This window comes from Protopterus annectens, chromosome 10.part0 (assembly GCF_019279795.1).
Source record: "Protopterus annectens isolate FY-2018-M chromosome 10.part0, PAN1.0, whole genome shotgun sequence".
Classification (NCBI taxonomy): domain Eukaryota; kingdom Metazoa; phylum Chordata; order Ceratodontiformes; family Protopteridae; genus Protopterus; species Protopterus annectens.
Genome location: NC_056744.1, coordinates 498787391 through 498800944, shown reverse-complemented (window position 1 = coordinate 498800944; position 13554 = coordinate 498787391). Strand labels below are relative to the sequence as shown.

The 13554-nt window shown below is 39.0% G+C and overlaps 1 long non-coding RNA gene across 1 annotated transcript in view; it reads left to right on the top strand.

The window, feature by feature from the left end:
• Positions 1 to 558: 558 nt before the first annotated feature.
• LOC122812793 overlaps positions 559 to 13554 on the top strand; it is a 77748-nt gene continuing 64752 nt past the window's right edge. Inside the window, exon 1 of the long non-coding RNA XR_006366569.1 lies at positions 559 to 716. This is a non-coding gene — a long non-coding RNA (uncharacterized LOC122812793). The remainder of the gene's footprint in view (positions 717 to 13554) is intronic.

The following is a 13554-nucleotide window of genomic DNA, read 5'->3' as shown; positions in this document are numbered from 1 at the left end:
TGTGAAGGGACAACGTCTGAGAGATGCTGGACCATTGTGTCACTAACGTCCACTGGAGAACCCGCATGAAAAATCTGGCTAGATGGACTAACAGAATGACTGCTGATATGGACCCTACAGTCTGCAAGACCAATCAAGCTGTGAGGGCTTGTTGGACTAAATTCCTGTACCTGATTTCTCAGAGTGATTACTTGGTGTGAAGGAAGAGAGGTAACAGTAAGCTTAAACTCTTAAAGGTCAGCTGTATATTATTATGTTTAACTTTAAATGTAACTTTAAATTCAACTTTTGATTTAACCTAATTATAAAAGCTAGACATGACTAGCAGAAACTCTTTTTTTTTTTCAGAAAGAACATGCACGCACACATTCTGCAATGAATAAACAAGGAGGGAGGACTTACAGAATCCCCTAAAGGCTAAATTAATAAGAGAACTTTGAACAACGCTATATAAGGCTTGAGAGCACGAGATTCGCATTTGGTACCCTGAAGCAGCAAACAAGATCTGAGGCACTTGAGTGGATATAGTGCATTACGAGTAAGAGGGAGGAGCTTGAGAGTCGGATCCAAGTCAGTAGAATGTGGCCGAGCCAGATCCGAAGGTCAGATCCGAGATCCTGTTGTGAGGAAGAATGAAGAAGACAACATCAGATTACTGCATTTTCTGATTACGCTTGTCATGCTTTTCCAAAGAGGGAAAATATTGCACTTTCAAGGTATGCTTGTCACAGATTTATAGTGATGGGGAATACTGTAATTTTTGAATATGTCTGAGCATGCCTTTACAGTGGGTGTGTCGGGGGAGTACTGCAGGTTGTGATCATGTTTGTTTGAGTAAGTTTGGCATTGTCCAGGACTAACGGGGAATTCTGCAGTTTCTGAATTTGTCGGAAATGTCAGAATGGGGGTCGTCGTCACAGTTTGACTGAAAGGGAATACTGCAGTTTCGGAGTATCCTGAGAATGTCAATATAAGGCCTAAGGGGGAGCAACTACAGCTTCTGTATTTGCTTGGCATGGTGCCTGACTGACTGTGAATACTGCAGTTAGCTTGTTCAGAACGGCTAAATGGGGGGGGGGGGGTGGTGGATATTTCAATTTCTGCGTATTTTTGTCATCGTGTTTAGCTGATAATGAATTCTACACTTTGAGTTTGCTTGGCATTGTTTTAGAATGAAAGGGAATTATGTGTTTCCCCGAGTATGCTGAGAATTATGTTAAGAGTGAGGGAGAAAGTACAGTAAATAGACTTAACACATCAGTAGGTATTTTGATCGTCTGGTCACTTAGAAGATGCCCTGAAGCTTTGGAAGCTGATAGATCACTGTAGTTTGACTGTACCTGGTATGGTTCTAGAATAAGTAGGAATACTGTAGTTTCTCAGCATGCTTGGCATGCCTTTAGCATGAGGCAATATTGCTCTATATGGCATGATTTGTGAAATGGGACAGCTCAGAGGTGGGTGTTGGAGCATCTCAAGCCTGAATATGCTTGGAGCGGTTCTGCATGGACAGGGGTACTGTTCTATATGACACTGATACAGATGGGATCATTATAAGGAGTAGGCATATTGCAGTTGGTTTCCTAGTATGGACAGAATGACTGTATGATGGGAGAGAAGCATATCACAGAGTTGTTGAGTATTCTCATGGTTTAATGGGTATAAAATGTATAAAACTTTATACACCCATGCTTTGGGTGGGTATGTGGTTAAGAACACAATTTGTAGTAAATGTAAAAGGAAAAAGAGTACTAGAGAGAGAGACAGACAGGCAAGACAGTCAGAGAGAAAGACTGACAGATGAGTGTAGATGTCCCTTCTTCTTTCAGCTTATCCTGAGTAGGGGTTGCCACAGTGGTTCACCTGTCCGCTCATAATTGTACTAGGGAGTAGAGGTACTGTATTTGTTCTGCTGAGGACAGGGCATGAGTATAGAGGAAGTTATACACCTCATGTTCCTTGTATGGCAATCGTACCTTTCAGCCTTTAAGTGCAAGAAATCTGGAAAGAGACAACAATAAAGTGGGGACAAATTCCCAAAATCAGGGACAAATTTTAAATACTTTTCCTCTAAAGTTAAAAGTTGGTATAATTACAGATTTTGCATCGACATGCATTTTCGGAAGGATATGAAGTCGGAAACTCATGCATGTTATTATTTTGCAACTTATATTTTTAATGATTTTCCAGAAAACCGCACATTTTAGGAAGCAAAAATCTGGAAAGTTACGAGGAATGGTAACAAGGCTTGGGGAAAACAATGTTTTATACACTGTGCCTAGAAGGGGTTAAACAAGGAACACAATAGCAGCATTATTCCTAGTATATGTCCACTGAGCACCTACACTATCCCCAGTTCCACTTGGGTAACTTTATTTTAACTGCAGCACATTGCTTCAGTGAATCATAAAGTGTGCAGCAATACTGAATTCTACATGAATTCCTCTGTCTATAAATCATGAGTAGAATGGAATCACATACTTAAAAACAATGGTTTCACTTTTTAAACTGCATAACAATAGTCATCAACATTATATTCCTTTGTTCCTTAGTAAACATTGACATTTTTTTCTAATTTTTCAAGGATATGTGTTCAGTAGAATTACAAACAAACTATGCTGCACTTTTTAACAGGTTTGTGCATTTTTCACTGCTTTTCTTCATCTTTATCATTTACATTTTATGTTTCGGGAGGCAGTTGCATACAATTTCTGAGAAGTTACTGATTAAATTAATTGGGTACGAGACAAATGAATACCTATGGAAAAAAGGAGTGCTAAACACCATCCACAACACGCAATGAATTGCAACGAGTGGTTTTACCAGAGATAATGTTTTCTGCATGTGATGCTAGTCCATTAGTGTTTCTCCTTTATATCATAATGCATACACTGTTTTCACTTCCTGTGCTTTTAAGTGCTAGTGACAGTTTAAAAGGTCAGATAAAATGGGATTCTTTGAAAGAAGCTACTTATTTAAATTAAAGCAAGCATGGTGACCTTTTGCTATGCCACACATTTCTGGAAAACGTGTATTAGTAATATGTCTGCATTTGATCATCTTGCATGGGCTGATGATGTGCCTGTACTCAGCTCTTTTGCAAGATCAAAAATGAATTGTTATTGCTCAAACACTTAGTAAAAGAGAATGTGGTGTGCTGGATAAAAATAGGAAAAGTATGCTTTCATTTTTTAAAAAAAAGAGAATTATACTTTCTTTTACTCGCTCACGCCACAAACACGCACGCACACGGACGCGCGTACCAATGCACGCATACACACACACACGCACACACTCCATGAGCACATTACCATGAAAAAAAGAAATGTGCATCTTCTTAGTAAGAAGGGAACTCACAAATAAAGACAAACTGCATGAATGAATAACCATCCCGGATGAGCACAAATAAATTAGATCCTAGGGCATGATCAGTGATGTAGCCAGAGAATAAGTGTAGCTTAATTAACAGCCAAAAATAAACCTCAGTAAGATCTACTCTTTTATAAAAAATGTAATGGATTATCCATATAACGCACAATAATTTATGAATCAAGCATTAAAACACTTGCACTTATTTCAACAATCTCCTAATAGACTCATGTTTATACTAAGCCAGCAGTTTATCAACCATTGTTGGTTTTGCCCACTGCTACAGAAAGTCAAATACTTGCGGCTGTGTTAACAATTCAGAAGACAGCACCAGGAGTTAGAACAGTTTCCAGAGATGCACAAAATATTAGTAGCCTGGATTATGTCAGAAGGTAGGAAACTAGAGAGAAGTTAACAAAAGTTAGAAAACGAGAAGCAGAGAAGGAATATAGCAATAACCCACGCCTGGGTGTGGGTAATGGTAAATTTACCCACGGCTGGCGTGGTTTGGTCCTGAGGGCGAAGCCCGAGGGACCAAACAAAGCCAACCGTGGGTAAATTTACCATTACCCACACCCAGAAGTGGGTTATTGCTATTATACCATTACATTATTTAAGAAAAGAAACTATTACTTTTCTTAAATAATGGCATAGTATAATGCCTGTTTGCTGCCCTTCCGCAGATGTCTGGCATCCGCGGCAGTTCTGATGTACTGCGCGCCTGCGCAGTACATCAGAGCTGTGGGCAAAAGCAACAGAGAAAGCAAGATCTCCGTTGCTTTTTTTAGTGTTTCGCTATGTTAAATGAGTTTAACATAGCGAGACAGTTTTAAAATAAGCAACGGAGATGTCCGTTGCTTATTTTAAAACTGTCTCGCTATGTTAAACTCATTTAACATAGCGAAACACTAAAAAAAAGCAACGGAGATCTTGCTTTCTCCGTTGCTTTAAAACACTGTCGCTATGTTAAATGGGTTTAACATGAGACAGTTTAAAATAAGCAACAGAGATCTCTGTTGCTTATTTTAAAGCTGTCTCGCTATGTTAAACCCATTTAACATAGCGAGACAGTGTTTTAAAAAAACGAGTTATACTAATGGAAAAAAGTCCGGGCGACCGGACCTTTTTCCATTAGTATAACTCGATTTACAACGGGCACGCTGGCCAATCAGCGTGCACGTTTTGGGGGGGTCATGGTATAATAGGAAGTAGTAAGACGTGGTAAACGTTTAAACGTTCATGCTTGAGAATCGATACCCTGTGATTCTTGGGATGAAATGGTAGAATCAGATCTATTTATCTAATCGACATTTAAATGTCATTAGTGTTTTACACTAATATGCAGGGGAAGTTTACTACATTGGCAGGGGATGAATTTAAGCATACCTCTGGAATTTTTATTAACCAAAGACTTTTGCTTGAGGGAAAATTAGTTACAAAGAACTGGATTTAACATGTCTCTGAAATCAAGGAATAGATCACCTTGCAGTAGTCCGCAGATCACAACAAAGGACATGATGGTTAGTCTACCAGAATAAGAGTGATTCTTTAAACCTTGGATTATTCTGGTTATGAAACGCCAGAGGATAAACTGTTGAAAGCTATGCATGCTAAATGGAGGACTGTATTCCATGATGGGCTGAACATGGTAGAATAAAGGAGTATTAAGACAGAGTGGTATCTGCATGTACCCACAGCTGATGAAAGACGTAAAAGGATCTTCTGATAATGCTGGAGATATTTATGGACACCTTATTGTCTGCTTGCATTCCCAAATCCAGGATCACAGTGTCAAACTATTAATGGATTCTTGTCATGCAATATGGTGTACTACAACAAGCTTTACACTGCATTCCCTTGCATTTAGGGTGTGGCACCAGTTGTTAGTGTGATAGTGTTGAACTATTACTGAATCTACGGATAAGTTTAAGATGATCACCTGGGAATTTAAAGTTATTAGTATTTCCCTGTATTTTACAGAAATAAATCCTATTCTTCAAGTTTATATATCTTGTCGAGAGACTTTTGACTAAATATGTTTAGGAAACGTTTTTGCAAAATGATGCTTTAGGCCAAATAGTCAGGTTGTTCAGAGATGTTATTTTATGCTTTGGAGAAGGTAGTTAACAGTTAGTAGGCATTGAAGATAGGAGGGTGTGGTGAGTTAGTATGGCAGGATAATAGCTGGAATGAAATAAAGGGCTGAACTTATTTAAGATGTTAACTATGGATTCTGGGTTCCTGTCGGTACCACTTAAATTGAGCTCACAGCACAGCTGGGTATCATAGCAGTGTTTACATACATAGCTAAAAATACCTTAGACTTGTCTTTAGTGCTGGTGGCTATACTGTAGTCATACAAAGCTTTAGTGCTGCCCATAATATTCTTGTGTTCCTTATTCATTTAGTTAAGGTTTGTTTAATGAATTGAATGGAGGTGAAATGTATATTTCCTGTACTGCATGGAGTATAGGGATTATTTATCAGTTCAGATAGTGTAGTGGTACATTGCTCTGACTAGTGTGTACAGGGTTCCAGGTTTGAGACTTGGAAGGGCTAATTATTTTTTAAGCTGAGGTAGTGTAGTGGTTAGAGTCACAGCTTTACATGCAGGCATTTACAGTTTGAGTCCCAAAACAGGCAACTTATATTCAGGAAAAGACAAATCAGTAAAGCACTTTTTTAGAGCAAGACCTGCTCTTAGTAAATGTTAAGCACGCCTGCTTCAGTTGTTAAGACAGTGTACTGTGCTAGGCAGTTAAACCTGCCAGAACTGGCCAGTAAGTGACAGCAGCAGAATAAAATCAATTTTTTTTTGTCTTCTGTGCCAGTAATGTTTCCCTGGCTTTTTCTAACATAACAGAATCTCTTACTTTTCTGGCAGGGCTCGCTAACCACATTACAGCTTTGAAAGCTGGTAAAACACTTAGCAATTTTTTTTCTTCTGTAATTAGAAGCACATACAGCAGATAGTTAGATGCACAACAACAAACTATGATCTGGTTTTTGATCATAACCCTTTATTTTGCATTCTCAACATGGATGCCAATATCTACCTCTCTAGATAAATCTCCTGACATCCACGTTTCAAACACATAAGACAGTCATGATTGGAGACCAACTCATAATCCTTTGTTATATAATGTGTTGATTTTATTACCCCACCAAGGTGTCTTGTTTTGCTTATAATGGAATGGGACAGTTTTCTATACACAGAGATTCAACTGGTCATAAAATTACTTTATTAGGACTGAGGTATCAGTGTTCTTGGATTCATGTTGACTGGACCATTTATGTTTTTTCTGAAAGACAAAATCTAATAGATTGGTTTTACTCTATTTCTGGGACTTGGAGGGCTGTTTTTGAAGGAGAGCATAACAGCTAAATGCTCCTATTTAACTAGGGAAGGAAAAACTTGGGGGCTTAGCAGAAAGCAGGGAAATTAGTTAAGACAAGATCTAGGAACTTTGGGCTCAGAAATGGAGAGCAATTATTTGGTCAAGGGATTTGCAGTTAATGATGTTGAAAAAGGCCTATACATTACTTCTTGTATATAATATCTAGTTGACACTGACAACTAAAATTTGTTAAAACGTGCTTGGTTTGACTTCAGCCGTGTCTCTCTCATTTCAACTTCTCTCTGCAAAAAAGACCAGGTCTATATTACCACATCGAAACTTCATTTCTGCGAATACCAAAATGTCGACAATGAAACGGCAAAATACGAAAAGTATGAACGTCCACTTCCACAAATTGTTTCACAGGGAAACAATTCGCTTGGCTGACTCAACAACAAAACAAACTATCAAACTCTAATCAAGTAGGGGGGGCTTTACCCCCCATGTGAGGGGTCTGCCCCCCCCCCAACTAAATAAACCAACTCTGAGATCGCACTACATTGGCGAAAAGGGCAAATTCCCAATAACGGCCAAGCAAATTTTCCCCTGTGAAAAAATTTACGGAAGTGGCTGTTCATATTTTTTGTATTTTGCTGTTTGTGTCGACGTTTTGATATTCGGAGAAATGAACTTTAATGTGGTAATGTACACCCCAAAAAGACCATCTTTACCTTCCTATTTCTGAACCTTCCTTTATGTAAAGCCACTCAGAACAGGTGTGGATCGTCTTTTTAGATTGTCCCAAGACTTCAATTCCCCAAACTTCCAGTGATTACAAGGGGTACTATATATTACCACAACACTGGAAATATGCTGGGAAGTTCATATCCATCATTCTGGGGGCTAAATCCATTTGGATTTAGTCAGCTTGATACAGACTTTTCTAAGCCTTTCAACTCCTTCCATTAAACATAATTCCTAGTCACTAGGAAGGCTTCTTCATATCTATGAAAGCCCATGACTGGCATACCCCATTTTGTATGACAGTTGCTGGGCACCTCCTACTCAAGGGAGCACTGTTAGGGCCAATGAGTGAGGACTGTGATGATGAAGATGACACTGCTAATTCAAATCTAGTGTTTTGGGAAGCATGAAACTTTCATATCTGATATTGTGAGTTTCATCTATGCCACCAAATTCCAAATTTAAGCTACTGGGTAAAAAATGCCTTGAACAATCAGTGCACTAAAGATTTGGTAACCTAGATCTTGAAATCACACCAACTTGAAGCATTTTGTGAAAATGTTTCAGACATACATCTCAACATTTTTGTTCAAGAATTCTAGTCAAAAATGCAAGGAACAAAGGCCTAAACTCAGAGACAATTTTTTATTACTACTTTCATTTACTTAGAAAGTGAATAGTACAGGTTTTGCATCAACATTCATTTTCTGAATGTGACAAAGTATGCAACTATGATGTTTAGAATTACTGTCTGCAATCCACTGTGATTAACAAAGGACCAAATATTTTATGAAGTACAGTGCAAAAATATGAGGTAAAATCAGGGACAGCTGTATGTATGCTTCCCTGATACCCATCTTGCAAATGTGCATACATCAGGTAACACAATCAAGAAAACATCTTCGGAAGTGGATCTTGCTTTCAGAATTCTCACAAAGGTTTCCTGTATTTATCTGGTAAAACAATTTTATGGAACTAAACAGTCAAAGAGACAGCACAGCTGTGCAGACTAGTTCCTCAATTGCTTAACCAAAAAGGGTATAAACTAGCAGTTGACTTATTTGAACAATCTGGTAAAATCTTAAAATACCTAGGTGTAGAACACTATGGGCACTTTGCCAAATACCATGCTCCAAAACATGTCAAGCTGGGGGAGCAAACTTGTGGATGTTCATCCACTCATCAAGGTTAGCCTTAATGAGGCAAGGGTATCACTCTTTTTAGCAATAAGAGAAATTTGTTACAAAGGTGTAGCAACCATTGGGTAATGGCTCTAGTCCTCTACCGTGTTTTATTTACTTATTTATTTTGGTGGTGTTCATACCTTTGGCTTGTGTTTTTCTGTAGCCATTCTCCTATGAAGGGGTAGATTTAAGAGAGATCTTGGAGTGTAAAGAATATCAATTGTAGATCTCCACAGAGAAGTTTATTAACAGAGTATTGGGACAGGGTTTCTATTCTTCTGCTTCAATAAAGCATTCTTCACATTTTTTTTAATTAGGAAATAATACTGGCAGTTCTATGAAAAGATTAATGTTGGATTTTGAATTGACCAAAAGTAAGACTGGAAGAATGGGAATGCCCCAGATGCAAATGACCTTGCCAGTTGCAAGACAGCTCTACAGAAGGATCCCTAGCAGCAAGGGATTATAGGTAAAGGGGAAGAGCTGGAAGGCCTGGGAAAGTTTTGAGTGTTAGTCTGAGTCCTGTTGCCTTTAGTTCTCAAGAAGAAATGAAATTCCCAATATCAGATCTCAGGTTCCATGGTTCCAGACAACATATTTGATGGTCTCTTACACAAAATCAAGGACCAACTAATCCCTATTTATCCCTCCACAGTGAAAAGCTGCAGTACTGCCAATTCCCAGACAATGTTACACCAAATTACCCATCACTGTATACAAAATCAAGGAGGCCTAATAGAACTTATCCATAATGACACATGGGACATAATTTCTGCCAGGTACAGAACAAAATAAACTTGCTAGGGAAAGCTCCAACAGGATCTTGCTATATGAATTTTGTGGCATTCTTTGAAGAGGCAACAGCAACATGTGACAAACAGTAGACAGGGCGTGCTACTTTTTTTGACCTTGCTGAGGCATTACGAGGGCCATAAATTAACAATTTAGATCATACAGTTCATTTGATAAACAACTCCACATTGAAAATAATGGTATAACCAAAAAGGCCATAAGAATTCAATGTTTGGATTCCTTATCAATTCTGACTGAACGTACTACTGTTTTCCCATAGGATTTTGTACTGAAGCCATTTCTGTTTGACTATTCTTCACAGATGAAAAAAATGGAAATCGGCTAAGAATAACCAAAGATGCCAATGATCCCATACTGGGTAGTATAATTATCTATATATAAAATACTTGCCTAGCAGAGTAGTGTCGTCCTCCGTTATAAAATCATTAAATGTAACCTAAAAGAAGGTCACTTTCATTAAGAATTTTTGACAGCGGAGGACAATTTAAATTTAGTTTGGCCAAACCTGAAAAGCAGTTGATAGCCTAAATAATACTAAACAGTATGTCTAATTATCCCAGGGAGATAATTGTACAACATCATACATTTCTTATGCAATCCATTATTTAATTCAATACTACATTTTATGTAATTAAAACAAGTAACCTGAAAAAAAATTAAAATACTAGAAAACCCATATGCCTCAAAGATTTAGTATTCAGAAAGGTTCCAGGAACAATGAGTACATTCTGTTTTGTACAGGTTACAAGTAGGTGGTCACTACACAGTCTATAAGGCAGTTATCGGTTACAGGTCTCTCTGAAAGTTTGTGTCTGGAACATTCCAACATGGGCGCTAACACTAGATCAGGAAACCTAACACTAAAAATAAATATCAACAACAGAAAAAAATAAATAAATTACAGTCCCTACCTAGAGTGCAGGAAAAGTAGTTATGTACTCACCATAACGTTCCATTTGTGGTGTCCATTTTCATTCTTCCTCAACCTGTGGGTTTGCTTCCAATCTCGGAATAACCTCAAGCAGCAACAGCCTGTGGGAACCAAAAACTCTTGAGCTCATCTTTTACCCACAATGCACCTATCCCAATTACCTCAGATCGAGTCTGCGGATAGAAAAATACAAATGTTTCATGGAGACTATATCGAACTGTAAAATTTTACCAAAAAAGGTAATAATCCGGTTATTACTCATTCTTCCAGAAATCAGGGGCTGGACGGTGGAGAGTTGAAAAAAAATGAAAATGGACAACACAGATGGAACGTTATGGTGGGTACATAACCTCTTTATCTGATATTGTGAATTTTTATTCTATCCTCGATCTGGGGAACAGCATCCCCAGCAACTTTATATCCTGGTGAGACTTAAGGAAGGATGTTCCTAAGCACCACTGAGCCAAATGATGCTCTATCCCTGGAGATCTATATCCTGGTGAGACTTAAGGAAGGATGTTCCTAAGCACCATTGAGCCAAATGATGCTCTATCCCTGGAGATCAGATACAATTTGTAATGAATGATAAAGGTGTGGGGAGTAGCCCAAGTTGCCGATGCACAGATATCCACAGAAGCTCTAGATTGGAATACAGCTGATGTTGCTACCGCCTTGGTTGAACAAGCTTGCAAGGGTTTCAACAAGGAAACACCCAACTTGGTCTAGATTAATGAGATACAATTAGTGAACCATATGGCTAAAGTTACTTTGTTCCCAGGTTTTCCCAGCTTGGTATGCGAGAATGAAACAATTGATCCAACTTCCTGAAATCCTTTGTTCTGTGAAGACATAAACTTAACTGTCTGTGAACATCTAACAAATATAAGCAATATTCCCCTTTGTTAGAAAAGTTGGGGAAGAACACTGGCAAGTTAATACATTGGGTGGATATTGGTCTCTGAAACCACCTTGGGTAGAAAAGAGGGGCTGGTTCTTAGCGAGACTCTATCTTTGTGAAAAATTAGTTATGGTGGTTTAGAAGATAAAGCTTGAAACTCTGAAATCCTTCTTGCAGAAGTTACTGTCACTAAGAAGATAGTTTTCCAAGACAGATACTTAATATCACAATCATTAGCTGGTTCAAAGGGAGAATGAATGATTGCTTCCAACACCACATTCAGGTCCCAAGGAGGAGTAGGATCTTTGTAAGGAAGCTTTAAAAGAAGAGTACCCCTTACAAAGGCTTTACAAAGCTTGTGTGAAACAACCGAGGAGCCTTGAAAGTAAATGTGAAAATTGGATATGGCTGCTAATTGTACTCCGATTGTGGAAGCTGAAGCCCATTCATTGAAAAGCGAAACTAAAAACTGTAGAATATCATAAATCAGAGCAGAAAATGCTTCATTCTTATTCTGGAACACCCGATGTGCAAATCTCTTCCATTTACCAGAGTAAAGCTTTTGTGAAAAAGATTTCTGAGAAGAAAACAGCATGTGTCAGACAAGGGAAGACTAATGGAAGTGGAGAAACCAAACTGTCAGCTTGAGATCTGGAATGTTCAGATGAACCATGCCTGTTGAGTGAGACCTGGAGTTGGATCCGTAATCCAAGGCTGTCAAATTAGGTGAGGCCAATGGAAGGAAACCAAATCTGATGATGACAATAAGGTGCAATGAGGGTAACTGTGCTCTTCAACCTAATTGCTTTCTGAAGGAACCTGGGAATAAATGGAATTAGTGGAAAGGCATATAGGAGACCGGGGGGGGGCAAACTGTGAAGAACAGCAAACCTCAGAAACTCCCCATCTGGGGGGATCAGGGCAAAAAAGTTGCTGCACTTGTTTATGGGAGAGGTAAACAGGTTGCAGCATGGCTAACCCTATCCTTGGTATATCCTTTCCAAACACTTTCTGATTGAGGGACCACTTGTGAGGTAAATGTATGCACCTGCTCACTTTGTCTGCTATCACACTGGACGTCTTCGGAATATGCATTGCTATGAGTAAACAGTAGGATGAGATCACCTACTGTCACACTCTTGAGAGCTTCTCAAAACAATGGGTAGGATCTGGTTCCTCCTTGGTTTGTTGATTCGCCAAACTACTGACATGATGTCCATTCAATCTGTAATTGTCCCCAAGGGGTGTGCATTTTTAGAAGGCCTGCAACACTAAAAGCACTGCTCTCATCTCTAGGAAACTGATGTGCAAACTGGCCTCTACTAAGGATCAAGTGCCTTGGACTGTCCTCCCCAGACAATGACCCTGTCCCCACCCTGACTGAGAAGCATCCATGGTCACTGTTTTGGGTTGAGAGGGAATGAAAGGATGACCCTGTGAAATTTGATCTCATTGAATTCACCACGAGATCACCTTTTGCATACACTGGTGATTACAATTGGCGTTGACATTGGTCGTTAAAGGCTGGACTACTGTGATTCAAGCAGCCATTGCCAGATTCTCAGGTGAAATCTGGCCAATGGAACAAGTGTTATCAATGCTGCCATGGACCACAGTGCCTGAAGACTAACCTTGCTGGTACCATTTTGCTGTTGATTATTCTCCTGACTTGACTGGATTGTCTCCATTCTTTGTGGGGAGAGGGAGGCAAATGCAGTCTGTGTCTAAGGAAGCGCCTATGAAATTCAGTGTTTGCATTGGTTTGAGAGGAGAGTTTTTTTGTAATTTAGGGTTATAACCAGGAAAGAACATGTTTGGAAAACTTTTTGTTTTGCCTCTAGCAGTCAATGTCTGGTTGTCGCGGTGATGAGCCAAAATCCTTCAAGTGAGCTGCTACTACTACCATGCACTCGGTGAACACCCTGGAGGCTGTGGTGAGGCCAAAGGGCAGAACTCTGAATTGGTAGTGACTGGCTCCCAGCTGGAAGTACAAGAACCTTATGGATCATCTGTGCATCTTTACATGATACTACACATTCTGAAGGTCTAGTGAACACATCCAGTCATCCTATTCCAAAAAAAGAAGAATGGACTGAACCATAACCATATGGAATTTGGTTCACCAAACTGATTTGTTTAGATTGTTGAGATCCAAAATCGGTCTCCCATGTTACAAAAAGAAATACCGTCAGCCTAGCTATCTGGAATGTTGTAAATAATTCTATGTCATTTGTGAATATTAATATAATTTATATAGAATGGAACAAAATGAGATAC